We start from the raw sequence: 14,878 nt of genomic DNA, 5'->3' as shown, positions 1-14,878 counted from the left end.
ATTTATTTTCTATGTAAGGAAGGAGCTTCCTTCAGATTTACCAAAACAAGAATGCTTTCTTTTACTGTCTCTGTATTTAAAAAAAAAAAAAAAAAAATAGTGGAAAATTAGCTTACGTAACAATATTTTCAAAATTAATGGTTGATCTGGCTGAAAGTCTTTCTTCATTGAGAAAGAGAGAAACCTTACATTTTTAATCAGAACAGTTAAAAACACAAACATATGCTTATTTGGATAAAACTAATTATACATGTTTCTTACTGAAGAAAATATTCAGAATAAATAAGCTTGTTTTCAATAGTTTGTTTTCAACGGTAAAATTGAAATGCCTAGTTTCTTAAAATTTGCAGTATTCCTAAAGCAGATAAAATTTCCACCATTATATCACTCACACTGTTCCAAAATTATAAAACACTACCTATAAACAGTAATACTCTAGTTGCAATTACCTGTCAAATAAATTAGCACAAACCGATTTATCATATTAGTAACCTAGAAAAAAGTAGGCAAGATTCTAAAAGAACAATGATGAATAAAAAATGCTTTGATGCTGGCAGAAAAAGGTCCAAATTGGTCTCCAGTAAATCCAATTTTTGTTGGATCCTAGAACCAAACCGAGAGCCATCCTGTTTAAGTTCAGGACATAATACAACCTACAGGAAAGACCCGACCACTGCCTTCACAGCAGCTTAAGGGAGATCACTGTGGTAAAATGGGATTAAAAAATCTAATTCACAGGATAAGATATCAGTTTGCAAGGGAGTCTACAACCCAATCACCATAGACATAAGGAAAATAAAAATGAAAGGGTGCAATATAGCCACCGAAAGGCAAAGACAATTACCCATGTTAAAGTCTGTATAACCCGAGAATCAAAAATTCAAAAGTCTATAGGCACCAAAAAGTCAACAGTCAATACAGGCGGTGAGGCCCTAAAAGTCATAAGCTTACAATGTATGAATGTGAAGACTGCAACAAACTGGAAAACACATAGCTCATTTCAAGGGAGTTGCAATTTGCCCCACTGTTGCTGTAAGAATGAAGACCCAGTGTGACTGGAACTTTCTATTTTTCAGGAGAAACCAAAAACCTGGATTTTTACTTAAATTAGCTGAAAACTAATTTTATAGCATTAGAAATTGTACAGGTTCATTTAGCCTGGGGATCTCCATTTTCCAAACTCTATCCGATGCAGTATTATGGAGGGTACCGTTATCTAGTATTCTCCCATATAGCTCAACAATATCCAGGGCAAAACAGAAATATCAGTAATAAAATCACTCCAGTGACTGCTTAGAAGAATAATAATAATTTCCCAGAAAGCGAAATCAGGCCAAAAGTAATTTCTAAAACTAAGCCTAAAATAAATATTCCAACTATATTAGAGGATGTTAAACCAAATTAATTAATTTCCAAACTACTTGAGTTAGTACTAGAATCATTTCCATAATATACATAAAAATGATACCATGAAGCATGGTTAGTTCACATCAAGAGGGTATGTCACTATCTCACCATCAATCAAATTTTAAAACTTTTTTCAGGGGTGCCTGGATGGCTCAGTCAGTTAAGCCTCTGACTCTTTTTTTTTTTTTTTAATAATGTTTGTTTATTTTTGAGTGAGACAGGGCACAAGTGGGGGAGGGGCAGAGAGCGAGAAAGAAGGAGATGGAATCCAAAGCATTTTTTTTTTTCATTTTCTTAATGTTTATTTTTGAGAGCGAGAAAGAGTTAAGTATCTGACTCTTGGTTTTGGCTCAGATCACGATCCCATGTTTCAGGGGTTTGAGTCCCGCACTAGGCTCTGCACTGAGAGCTGAGGAGCCTGCTTGGGATTCTGTCTCCCTCTCTCTCTGCCCCTCCCATGCTCACTCTCTCTCAAAATAAATAAATAAATGAACATTTTTTTTTCAATTAATTTACCTTGAGTTATGATCTTGGTTACAATTCTAGCCTACCAATAGTGTAAACAAGGCACACAAACCAAGCTATGCTTACAGATGAAAAGGGTATCAATCACACTCCTTCCGTACCTTAGATATTAACTCTGAATAGTTGTTTTGGTTTTTGTTTTTTTTTTAAAGAGAGGTAGTATGTTTAGCCACATATTGTATCATTCTTGCTGCTTCCTTATACCAAAACACATATAAGGGCGATGTGATGAGCAGGGGATAAGAATATCAGCTACATCCCACAACAACGGTTAATAGTTAAATTGTTGGGTATTAGTTGCGATAATTTCTGTAATGAGCTCTTAAAGGAACTTACAAGGGCCCAAATACACAATCTTAGTCTTATTAGCATCTCTCCAACCTTTGAACAAATCAACCCTAGGTATGTTATCAATCTAGACTATGTGTAAAATAAATATCCTATCTGCTATACAGAAATGGAAACAGACATGCCTGGGTGGCTCAGTGTGTGTCCAACTTCAGGTCAGGTCATGTCTCATGATTCGTGGGTTCAAGCCCTGCATCAGGCTCTGTGCTGACAGCTCAGAGACTGGAGGCTGCTTCGGATTCTGTGTCTCCCTCTCTCTCTCTGCCCCTCCCCCTCTCATGGTCTGTCTCTCTGTTTCAAAAATAAATATATTTTTTCAATTTTAAAAAAGAAATGGGAACATACAATAAATACTTTGCTTCAATTTAGTGATATTTTTCTCTACAACAAAAATTGTTTACATCATCTATACTGCAAAAATGAACTATTACCCTGAATCGGAGACACCAACGCAGTATCACAGAAAGCAGCACAGTACTGCTGTCTCTAACTTGTCTTTGACTCAGCTGTGAAACCTTGAGCAAGTCAGTCATCTGCCATCTCATCTGTACCAAATTAATCAATTTTAATTTGGCAAAGAGTGATGAGCAAAACAGTGGTACAATTTTTCATTCACTACTTTAAATTAAAGCAAAGTAATTGGCTTAAATGAGCTTTATAACTGAAATAGCTTAAGGTAGTACCTCAAGAGTATTTTTTAGACAATGACAGCGTACAATACAATCAACAGTTTAAAAGAAAAAGTGTTACCTTGAACTAATGGGCCATTAGCTATTGTGGACCAAAAAATTCTTTCTTAAACAAATAATCTAAAAAAAACCTTTTTACCAATGCTGAACACTGTTAATTTACACAATTATTCATTAAATGACTCAATTAAACCTCATTACTCTACGGATGGAAATAATGTGATACATGGTCTAGAAAACTTCGTTTATTCCTGTAGGACTGTATACACTGCACACCTTTCAAACATGACTACTGAACCAGATGGACTGATACACACATTACCAGATACACAGTAGGTCTTACTCAACTACTGAAGGCCAAGTGGCTGACTTCAGCACCAATCACATGCTGAGATGTACCTGGCGATTTGCTCTCTCTCACCCTATCCTCAATCCCATTCCAATCTGTAGAGCTATATACTGTCTGTCACCTTGCTGGATCTTATCTCCTCTGCTGCCAGTTTTACTGCTTATTGTCTATCACTGTTACTGATGTCCTCTGCCACTCTCCACCAACTCACATCCCACTGCTATATTGCTATTCAATACTTCTTTTCTCTGTTGCACCATCTTTATCTCTTCTGTTTCCAGGCCTTCTCAGTTTCCAGAAAAAAGAGATCTACTTCACAGGCACAGTCAGTCAATCAATATACTCCCTTCCTTCTGATTAAAAAGAAAACAAAAACAAAAACGAAAAAAAACATCAAAGCAGGTCAGGATGATCCTTGGCTTTTCTGAACTGTTTTCATCGAAATCTAATATTCAAAAAGTTCATTCACTGTTACAAATGATGCTTTATGGTCTCGTTTATTCCTAAGTTTGGAGTTACGGCAGATACTTGGTCTATAGATAATAGAAGCTTTTACCATTATAGTATTTTAGGGTTAAAAAAAATCAACAGCAGACATGAAGGCTGCCTTCTTAACCCTTAAAAGGTTCACCAAAAAACAAAAACAAACAAAAACTCCAAAAATTTCTAGCAAAATAAGATCTTAAAATAAGTGAATGGTACTCCAAAGAAAATATACATAGGGCCCTAAAGCATATAAAAAGATGTTTAACTTCTTTAGGGAATCATTAGGGAAATGCAAATCAAAAACACAGAAGATACTACTTCACACCCATTAGGATGACTACTATCAAAAACAGAGAGAGAGAGAGAGAGAGAGAGAGAGAGAGAGAGAGAGAGAGAGAATATGTTTGGCAAGGATGTGGAAAAGTATTGGTAAGGATATGGAGAAACTGGAACATCTCTGCATTGCTGGTGGGAATGTAAAATACTGGAGGTACTATGGATAACAGGAAGGTAATTCCTAAAAAATCAAACATGGAACTGACATTTGATCCAGCAATTCCACTTCCGGGTATATATGCAAAACACATGAAAGCAGAGAGTCAAACAGATATTTGCACATTCATATTCAGAGCAACCTTATTCACCATAGACAAAAGGTGAAAGCAACACAAGCTTCCACAGTCAAATGGATAAAAAAAAAAAATGTGGTATACACATACAGTGGAATATTAGTCGACCTTAATATTGTATGATTCCATTGATATGAGTTACCATAAATAGAGATGGGAAATTCAGAGACAGAAAGTAGACTGGTGATTGCAAGAGGCTGAAGGGAGGGGGAACAGAAAGTCAATGTTTAAAAGATACTGAATTTCAGTTGTGGAAGATGAAAAGTTCTGGAGATGGATGATAGTGATGATTGCATAACAGTATGAATGTGTTTAATACCACTAATATGTACAGTTAAAAAATGGTTAAAATGGTAAATTTTGTTATGTATATTTTACCACAGTAAAAAAAAAAAAAAAAAAAAAAAGGAATGAAAAGTAAAGTTCACAACAGGGCAGAGAAGTACTTGCTACTTAGTTATCCATCACTACTGTGCAAATTTTATCCGACTCTGTAACAGCACAGGTAATGTATCAACTGAATAAATGACTTTTAACTTTGTTAGTGCTGAAGGAGAGCATGGAAACCTCTCTAAACATCTAAAGATTTCAGATACTCCTCAAGGAGGTCTGGGAAAGTTTAAAAAAAAAACAGTCTGTCAATAAAGAAGGTTCTCTCATGCACACATCAAACAACTGAATAAATACTCATTTTCAAGATATTTAAACTCTAATGCCTTCATGCCTACATCATTGCTATTCTAGGAGACAACAAACATACTTTGCCTCACCACCTTTGTTATCCTAAGAAACCCATCCCCACATAGCTGCAGAGTGCAGAGGTCACTCATTTCATTCTCATGTCTGATCGTTTCCTTATCAGAGAGGCTAATCTTGACCACACTATGCAAAATAGCATCCTCTGTGATTCCCTCTCTTCATAAAGGGCTTTATTTTTTCTTCACAGCTTTTATCAATACTTGATATACATTTACTTGCTCATGTTTTTTCTCCATCTACAATAATGTAAATTCCAGGTGCACAAGGACTTTATTTTGTTCACTATTGTACTCTCAGGACCTAGAACACCACCTGGCACACTGAAGGTGGTCAATAAATATTCATTACATGAATGAATAGATGGATGTTCACAGCGTAACTGATCATATTTCCTTCTTGGTCTTGGTACTATTCTACCACCTACCAGCCTTGCAACAGCCACCAGCCTCTGCCTCAAAGACATCCAGAGTACCCTGCCTTTCACAGGTTAAGTGGGAGGAACACCAGTTTAAAAATCAGAAGCCCGGTACCAACACTGACAGTAATACCTTTATGAGGCACTTCAGACAGTGCTTGCTTGCTCTGTGAGTCAGTTTTTAAACACCCTAAATAAATGAATACAGTATATCTGCCCTTGCAATATGGGATAAAGAATAAGGATAAAGAATTTACCTCTAACACTGCTTTAAAACAAAAAGATACCAAGTATTGCATATAACAAACATCACATTGCACCTATTTTGATAAACATTTCGAGGCACTTGCTAGTCTGCAAACGACAGGATTTTCCCTCTGCCAACTTTTCAAAGGAGGTGGAAAAATAGAGAAATGCAAGAACACTAGCTGTTAATAAATATCGCTAAAATTTAACTAGTTACTTGGCCTAACAAATACACACTCTGGAAGATTAGAAGAATATGTTACATCTCTGGATGAGGGAGGGAGAAGACTGCTTCCATTATATATCTAACTTTATTTCAAAGTCAAAAGTTTAAAAATTCATTCCAGTCAAATGTCCCTTCAGAGCTCAAGCATGTTACAAGTTGTGAGCGAATTTTATAACTGCATTTTAATCTTCTGTTTGCAGTGAATGACTTCTGGTAAAGCTTCGGCAGTTAATTATAATTTTGTAGGGAAAAAAAATGTTTAATCAGACAATAAATACCATCCCTCCTAAGAAAGCGTACGAGGGCCCATTACTCTGTGGTCTCCAGAGCTTAACGAACCCCACATGTTCAGTTGTAACGAAAGTCATCCAGGGAACACACGTGTCCTGCCCCGCCTAATAAGTGGAAAGAACAGGTGGAACTGCTCTTCAGCGGGGTCCCGGGACAGGGGACACCTGCGCGCAGGGCACACGGCGTGCGCCGTGAGCAGTCTAGGGCCACAGGGCCAACAATCCCCGCCCGAGACCGACCAGGCCAGCCCTTCCTCTAATTTCCGCCCGGGCCTGCCCCCGGAGCTCACATCCCCGCAAACGCAGGTCCTACCTGAGCTCTGCCCCCAGCTACAGGGCTGCGGGGGGAGGCGGGAGGAGGCGTGGCCTTCCAGCTCGCCAGTGGAACTCCCTCGTGCGGTTGTTATGACTTTCCCTCTCGGGATCCGCGCCCCGACCAAGTTCGAGCCGCACTTCCGGGGTCCGCAGAAGACTGAAACGTCATTGCGCATGCGACGGCGGCCGCGACAATCCGGAAATGGGCGGAGCCCAGTCGCTCGGTTGGTTCCTGTGGCGCTAGGTGGGCTGGGAGAGAGAGGCTTGTGGGAGGTAAGAGTTTCACTGTTCTTTTCCCGTTGGCCCTGCTCGCTTTTTCTTCACCTCTTCTTCTGAAGCGAGAGACCCCGCTTCTCAGGTATCCTCAGAGACGGGGCCACCTTGAAGTCTCGTTCTCCAAGAGAAAATTTAAAAATATGTGCGGGACTGTCCAAGCAGCTAATTTCCCACTCTCCCACTCATGTTTTATTCAGCTTTACCCAGTCCATTCAATTCCAGAAAAGACAGGAGGTGGCAAAGTCTAGATTTGGAAAAGTAAATTTACTTCAAAGTTATGATTTATAAAGTAGGACATTAAGGTTGGGCACCCCGACCCTGCTCTTTTCCCTATCCCCTGAATACTAGTGGGATAGATTGGAAACAGTTGTGGAAACCTGTAGTCACGTGGCTAAGAGGAGTTTGGTTGTAAACGCAGGCTTCCTAGCAAAATTCCTGATAGTGAAAATTGCCCACGAAAATCCTTTAAAAGGCCCACAAAGTACAGAATACGTATGTTGAGCATAAAGTCTAGATCTCTAATTCTGCACACTTGAATATGAGACCTTAGGTAGTTTAAAGTTAGAATGAAAGGAAAATTTGTGTATTGATACCTGGTCATTTAAACAATCCGGAGATATCCAAGGGGCAACTCTTAATCTACAACTTAACCATTCAGCAGTGTTTGACACAGTTAATTACATCCTTTTTTTTTTTTTTTGAAACTTGAAACACATTCCTGATTTAACTTTTGTGGAATCATGGTGCGCTTTTGATTCTCCTTTGATAGATTCTTCCTGATTTCTAAATGTTATGCTCCAGACCTACTCCCTTCTTTATCTGTCCTCATGCCCCATGTGATCTCATCCATTCCCTTCATTGTCTTTTACATAACTTCACTATGCTGATGGCTTCCAAATACCCATATCTAGCTCTGACTTCTCTGATTACTATACTCACATGTCCAACTTCTTATTCAGCATATTACTAGGATATTTAACATGCACGTCAAGCTCTATATTTTCTACTTCCAAAAACTTCCTCTTGCATATCTCTCCATCTCAGTAAATGACACTTGGATTCTTACAGTTGTCCATATTATCCTCTGATTTCTCTTTCTCCAACATCCCACATCCAATTCCTCAGCAAAATATGTTGGCTGTCTTTTCAAAGGGCACTCTAAATCTAATCAGTTCTCAACACCTCTACAGCATTATTCTGCTCATCACTGGAGAGTGTAATTGTCTCTTAATTGTTCTACAGGCTCCTATTTTTGCTTCCCTACAATCTAGTATCCATCTGGCAGCTATAGAATCTTTTTTTTTTTTTTTTGTAAGTTTATTTATTTACTTTGAGAGAGACAGAGACAGCATGAGAGGGGAGGGGCAGAAATAGAAGGGAGAGAGAGAATCCCAAGCAGGCTCTACACTACCAGTGCAGAGCCCAACCCCAGGCTCAAATCCATAAAACCATGAGATCACAACCTGAGCGGAAACAGTCCAAACCGAGAATCAGACGCTTAACCAACTTACGCACCCAGGCGCCCCTATAGAATCCTTTTCAAATGCATGTAGGGGCACGTGGATGGCTCAGTTGGTTGAACATCTGACATTTTATTTCAACTCAGGTCATTATCCCAGGGTATGGGATTGAGCCCCATTTCGGGGTGGGGCGGGGGGGGAGCTGCTTGAAATTCTCTTTCTTCCTCTGCCCCTTTTTCCTGCTTGTGTGCACTCTCTCAAAAAATAAATAAATATAAAATAAAGTATATCAGAATTTGTTACTTCCCTGTTCAAAACTTTTAAGAGCGTCTCTACTCGAATAGAAGAGAATCCAAAGTTGTTTTCACAAAAGTATAAGATCCTGCATGTTCTGGCCCCTGGCCACTCCATGCTGCCACTGAGGAAGAGGGTTGTAAGAGATTTTGATGTGGGAGAGTGGGGCACGAGGCTTGTCCAGTAATCTTGGAGTTTGGGAAATGGCAGTCTGAAAGGTGATTATGCAACTCTCTTACCTGGAAATATTTAAAGGAAGGAGACTAACTGAGGGTGCCTGTGATGACAAAGAAATAAGTACTGTTGAGTTTTCCCGACAGCTAATAGACTTAATGGTACATGGCTGCTGTATTTGTTTTCTAGGGCTACCAATAACAAAGTACCTTGAAGAAGGTGGCTTAAACAACAACAAAATTATTGCCTTATATTTCTGGAAATTAAAATGAAAGTATAGGTAGTGTTGGTTCTTTCAGAGTGCTGGGAGGGAAATTTTGTTCCTTGCCCCTCTTCTAGAATCTGGTGGTTTGCTGGAAATCTTTGATGTCCCTTGGTTTGTAGATGCATTATCCCATTCTCTGTCTTCTCATGGCATTCTCCCTATTTATTGTCTCTGCATCCATATTTTGCCATTGTATGGGGACACTAGTCATATTGAATGAGGGTACACCCCAATGAACTCATTTTAACTTGATGATGTCTCTTATGTCTCTAATGACCTTATTTCCAAATAATGTCACATTGTGAGGTACTGGGCTTAGGACTTCATTGTATCTTTTTTGAGGGGACACAATTCAACTCATAACACTGTTAGAATTGTTTTTGAAGAAGAGAAGCATTTCCAGTAGAATGAAAGAAAGGAAAAGCAAACCAAAGAGCAGAATGATGTTGTATGAAGTAAGCCACCAGGAGAGGATCTGCATGGGAATTCTGACATGCAGCCTGGAACATTCATTCTGTGTATCTGGGAATGGCAGTGTTGGAGTTCCTGAATTTGGGTGAATCTCCAAAATATACAAAAAGTACCTTCTGACAGAAAGCATCAGCTCTTGGGCATTTGTTACAGTGGGCACCATGGTCTCTGTTTAAAATAGCTTTTTCTTCCCGTGCTTAAGCTGATGCTAATGGATTTGAAAGTAACAGAATGAGTATGGGACATAGAGAAGTAAAAGGTCAAGGAATCAAGACAAAACAGGTTTACCCTCTTCCTTTCAGTCCTATTTGTGGGCCAGGCCTGAGCTGGGAAACAGGATACTCTGAAGTGACTTACACATTTCTAGTTCAATACATATGGTTTGGAGCCTGGAGGTCAGTCACTTCCATCCTCACAATAAGAAAAAAGCTGAGCAAACTAAAACTCAGCAGCTCTTTCTAGATCCATGAAAGAATGGAGGTCACCAGGAAAACTGACCACCAAATTGGAGAGACAGGCATTTAAAGAGCACAGTTTAGAGGGAGTTGGTTTGAGTTAGAACACCTAAACTGTGATTGACCTTTGCTGGAGGCTCACTGTGGGCTACCTTGAGGATCTAAACTCATGGACTAGCTTGAAAGTTAAAACCTTGAAGTGGTACCGCTTGTTGTTGTTGGGGGAGGAAGGCCACCCACATTTTTGTGAGTTTTACCTTCAGGAGCCCTGTCAAGTTCTTACTGTGAAGATAGGGGAGAGGAAAAGTGACCATTTTGAAATATGCCCAGAGCTGTCTGTTTCCTTTATCAATCCTACCATTAAGGCAAACTATTTTACCTAACCAGTCTAGAGGACTGAAAATACTCAACCCCATCCCACTCCAGCCTTTGAAGTGGGGAAAGTGGACAACATGCGGGGAACAGTAGGAGACGGCACTCAGATGAAAACACTAAGGGAGAATCAAGGAAATGCTAGAAAACCAAAACAAACACAATGGAAACAGAAATGAAAAATATGTTTTTTTGTTTTGTTTTGGTTTTGCTCATAAGTAGACTGGACTCAATAAGAGAAAGAATGTAGGTTAAAGATATGTCAATAGAAAGTCCTAAAACTGAAATACAAAGAGAGAAAAAAAGAATGAAAAAAAATAGAACAGAATATCCAAAATGTGGGGAAATGACAATATGTGTAACATAGGCATAATGGGAATATTGGAAGAAAAAGAAAGAAAGAAGGAAAAGAAAAAAAATGAACATTTTCTAAAATTAATGCAGATACAAATCCACAGATCCAGGAAGCTTAGAGAACTGCAAACTATAAAAAAAAAAAACTATTAAAAAAACATACGCATACACCTGTGCATATGTTTAAAACAGCAGAAAATCAAGAACAAGAAAATACTGAAATCAGGGGAAAAATAACCTTGCTTAAGGAGACAGAGATAAGAATTGCGTTGGACTTATCTTCAGAAACTGAAATATTTAAAGTGTTGAAAGAAAAAAAAAAAGCACACCAACCTAGAATTTGATATCCAGTGAAATTATTCTTAAAAGGTAGAAGAAAAGTAGACTTTTTTAGACAAACAAAAACAAAGGGAAACTGTCACTAGTGGACATGACCTGCAAGAAATGTTACAAGAAGTTCTTCCAAGAGGCGGAAGTGTTATAGGTCAGAAACTTGGATCTACATAAAGAAACAAAGAGTTTTAGAGAAAGAATAAATCTATTTTTCTTATTCTAAGTTGATCTAGTAGATAACACTTCAAAATAATAACAATCAAATTTTATTCTGTAATTAGAGCTTGTAGATAAATGAAATGAATGGCAGCAATGTTATAAAGGACAGGAGGGAAGAATTGGAAATACTCTGTACTTTCACTAGCCATGAAGGGTGTAGTGTTACTTGAAAGTGGGCTTAGATAAGTTGTAAATGTGTATTGCAAACTCTAGGGCAACCACTTGAAAAAGTCGTAAAAAAAAAAAAAATCTGATATGCTAAGAGGGAGAGAGGAGAGAAACTGAAATCATGTAAAAAATTCAGTTAAAATCAGAGAAGGCAGAAAAAAGTGGAAGACACAACATTAAAGGACAGAAGCAATGGCACAATTAATAGAAAACATTTAAAGTGACTTTAAGATCATATTGGATTTTTAAATTACTAAAAAATGAGATATTTGGAAATATCCTAATGTGACCAGAAAAGCCATAATGCATGCCTAGCATAAAATCCAGGGTTAGGAAAAAAGATCTGGCAAAGCAGGTTTAGATTATAATAGTAGGAGAAAATCTAGGTTTTTCTGCTTGTTACCCACATCCCCCAAGTGCTGTACATTCAATATATCAATTTAATCCAAATATATCTGTTACAAAAACTATAAAGTTTGAAATGTTATGTCTGTAAAAATCACGTTTTCAAGGTTGGAATGGTACTTCCCCATTGGGATATTGGGAGTCAGTATATCTCTTCCCTGTACTTTTCCTCTTTTATTAACTTCCCCTTCCAGTTTATATCTAAAGTCTGAAGTTCTGTTTCTGGTTCTCCACATTTACTTCTATAAACACAAAACTTAAACGCTCACTCTTCTTCATCTTCTTCATTCTAATCCTCTTATGTACTGATGTGACTGTTGGGGGCAACCTGGTTATTCCCAAATATCCTCAGAAACTTATTCTCCCTCTCCATATTCACTGAAACTTGGTATGTCGGATGTTAAATGTGGTCAATGAGCTTTTAAGATAGATTGCCACATCCTTGTAATGAGCCTTCTTACACACACACACACACACACACACACACACACACACACACGTTACATTACTGTAATAAAGCTTAGCTATGAGTACAACTATGTAATGAGTCCTGTGAGTTCTAGTTAATCTCCAAATGTTGATGTAGTCTTGAAGACTCCCCCAACACACTTAACCATTCTGAAAAGACAAACAACGAACTGATCTGAAAATGACTCATTGTTGCAATCATCAGACAAGACTTTAAAAAGCTATTATAACTGTGCTTAATGACAGAGGGGAAAGTGTACTCATACAGAATGAAAATACAAGAAATCTCGGCAGAGACATAAAAAGTATAATGAAGAGCCAAATGGAAATTCTATTATGGAAAAATAAAATAATATGAAATGTTTAAAAATCCACTGGTTGGGTTTAACAGCAGGATGGAGATTGTGAGGGAATCAATGAACAGATAAATCAATGAACAGATAAATACGAATGTATCATACCTTACACAATACATTTCTCAGAACCAACAATAAAGAGAAGATTTGGAAAGTCAGAATAGGATGACACATTCAAATAGGGGAACAGCGATCCACATGATCACTATCTTCTCATCAGAAATAGTGGAGGCCAGAAAAGATTGGATCATCTTTCAAGTGCTGAAATAAAACAGCAGCCAGTCCAAAATTCCATATCTAGTGAGATCCCTTCAAGAATGGTGAAATAAACATTTTTAGGTAAAGCAAAAATAACAGACTTTATCACAAGCAGATCTTCAAGAAATGCTAATTAAAGGGGAAGTAAAACCATACAGAAATTTAGATCTTGAGGAGGAAGCATTAGAAATAGAAAATACCTCAGTAAATATGTTATTTTTCCTCTTAATTTCATTAAAATACATAGAACTTTAAAACAAAAATTTTAATATTGTCTGGTGAGGTTTATCATGTTGATGTAATACATATGAAAGCTGTATTAACAAAGGGCAGGATGAGGTAAGTAGTAAATGATCCTATACACTCTATAGAAAGTTAAGAATATATGTTTTAATAGAGAAACCCCTAAAAAATGCAGAGGAATAGCTACAAAGCCAATAATTAAAATGTGTAAGAATGTTCATAGAAGTTTTATTCATAACAGTCCCAAAGTATAAACAGCCTAGGCCATCAAATTGGGGTGTAGCTAAACAAATTTTGGTATATTCATGTTGTAGAATACTATTCACATGCCTCACTTTATTGTGCTTTGCAAATAATGCATGTTTTACGAATAGAAGGTGTGTTGCAATCTAGCATTGAGCAAGTCTATTAGCACAGTTTTTCCAACAGCATTTGCTCACTTCATATCTCTATCACATTTTGGTAATTCTAGCATTATTTTTTTAATTTTTTTCATTATTGTTCTATCGGTTACGGTGATCTGTGATTGTTGATCTTTCATGTTACTATTGTAATTGTTTTGGGGTGCCACAAACCATGCCCATATAAGACAGTGAGCTTAATTGATACATGTGTGTGTTCTGACTGCTCCACTAACCAGCCATTCCCCCGTTCCTCTCCCTCTCCTCAGCCCTCTGTATTCCCTGAGACACAATGGTGAAATTAGGCCAGTTAATAACCCTAAAATGGCCTTTCTTTTTAATGTTTATTTATTTATTTTGACAGCACAAGCAGGGAAGGGGCAGAGAGAGACAGAGAGAGAGAATCCCTAGCAGGCTCCACAGTGTTAGCACAGAACCCAATGTGGCACTCCATCTCACAACCTATAGATCATGACCTGAGCTGAAATCAAGAGTTGGGCGCTTGACCAGCTGAGCCCCCCAGGAGCCCCATTTACAATGGCCGTTAAGTGTTCAAGTGAAAGGAAGAATTGCACATCTCTGACTTTAAATCAAAAACTAGAAATGATTAAGCTTAGTAAAGAAGGGTCGTTGAAAGCCAAGATAGGCTGAAAGCTAGGTCTCTTGGGTGCAGCAGTTAGCCAGTTTGTGAATGCAAATGAAAAGGTCTTGAAGGAAATTAAAAGTGCCACTCCAGGGAACACACAAATGAGAAGAAAGTGAAACTGCCTTCTTGCTGATAGGAGGAAATTCTAGTGGTCTCGATAGAAGATCACACCGGCCATAACATCCCCTTAAGCCAAAACCTACACCAGAGCAAAGCCCTAACTCTCCTTAATTCTATGAAGGCTGAGAGAGATGAGGAAGTTGGTAGAAAACAAGTTGGAAGCTAGCAGAGGTAGGTTCATGAGGTTTGAGAATAGAAACCATCTCTATAACATAAGAGAGCAAGGTGAAGCAGCAAGTGCTTATGTAGAAGCTGCAGCAGTTTACCCAGAAAATCTAGCTAAGATGATTCATGGAGGTGGCTGCACTAAACAACACATTTTCCATGTAGACAGAACAACCTTATAATGGAAGAAGATGGCATCTGGGACTTTTATAGCTAGAGAGAAGTTAGTGCCTGGCTTCAAAGCTTCCAAGGGCAGGCTGACTCCTTTATTAGGGGCTGTGCAGCTAGTGA

General features: G+C 38.2%; 1 protein-coding gene and 1 long non-coding RNA gene across 11 annotated transcripts in view; one reads left to right on the top strand and one right to left on the bottom strand.

Annotated features, from left to right (window-relative positions):
- The window catches only part of FAM172A (family with sequence similarity 172 member A), a 422,196-nt gene extending 415,342 nt beyond the window's left edge, over positions 1 to 6,854 (bottom strand). For 4 of the 10 annotated variants that reach the window (XM_053907196.1, XM_019428788.2, XM_019428789.2 and 1 more), the window contains exon 1: positions 6,683 to 6,854. The gene's annotated coding sequence lies outside the window, so the exon portion shown is untranslated. The remainder of the gene's footprint in view (positions 1 to 6,682) is intronic. The other 6 variants (XM_019428790.2, XM_019428791.2, XM_019428785.2 and 3 more) reach the window with 4 other exon arrangements.
- An 18-nt stretch (positions 6,855 to 6,872) lies between these two features.
- The window catches only part of LOC109254688 (uncharacterized), a 48,160-nt gene continuing 40,154 nt past the window's right edge, over positions 6,873 to 14,878 (top strand). Inside the window, exon 1 of the long non-coding RNA XR_002074936.2 lies at positions 6,873 to 6,957. This is a non-coding gene — a long non-coding RNA (uncharacterized LOC109254688). The remainder of the gene's footprint in view (positions 6,958 to 14,878) is intronic.

Source organism: Panthera pardus, unplaced genomic scaffold, assembly GCF_024362965.1.
Source record: "Panthera pardus isolate Hobbes unplaced genomic scaffold, ASM2436296v1 HiC_scaffold_2, whole genome shotgun sequence".
NCBI lineage: Eukaryota > Metazoa > Chordata > Mammalia > Carnivora > Felidae > Panthera > Panthera pardus.
The sequence above is the reverse complement of the archived record's forward strand: the minus strand, read 5'-3'. Positions and strand labels throughout refer to the sequence as shown.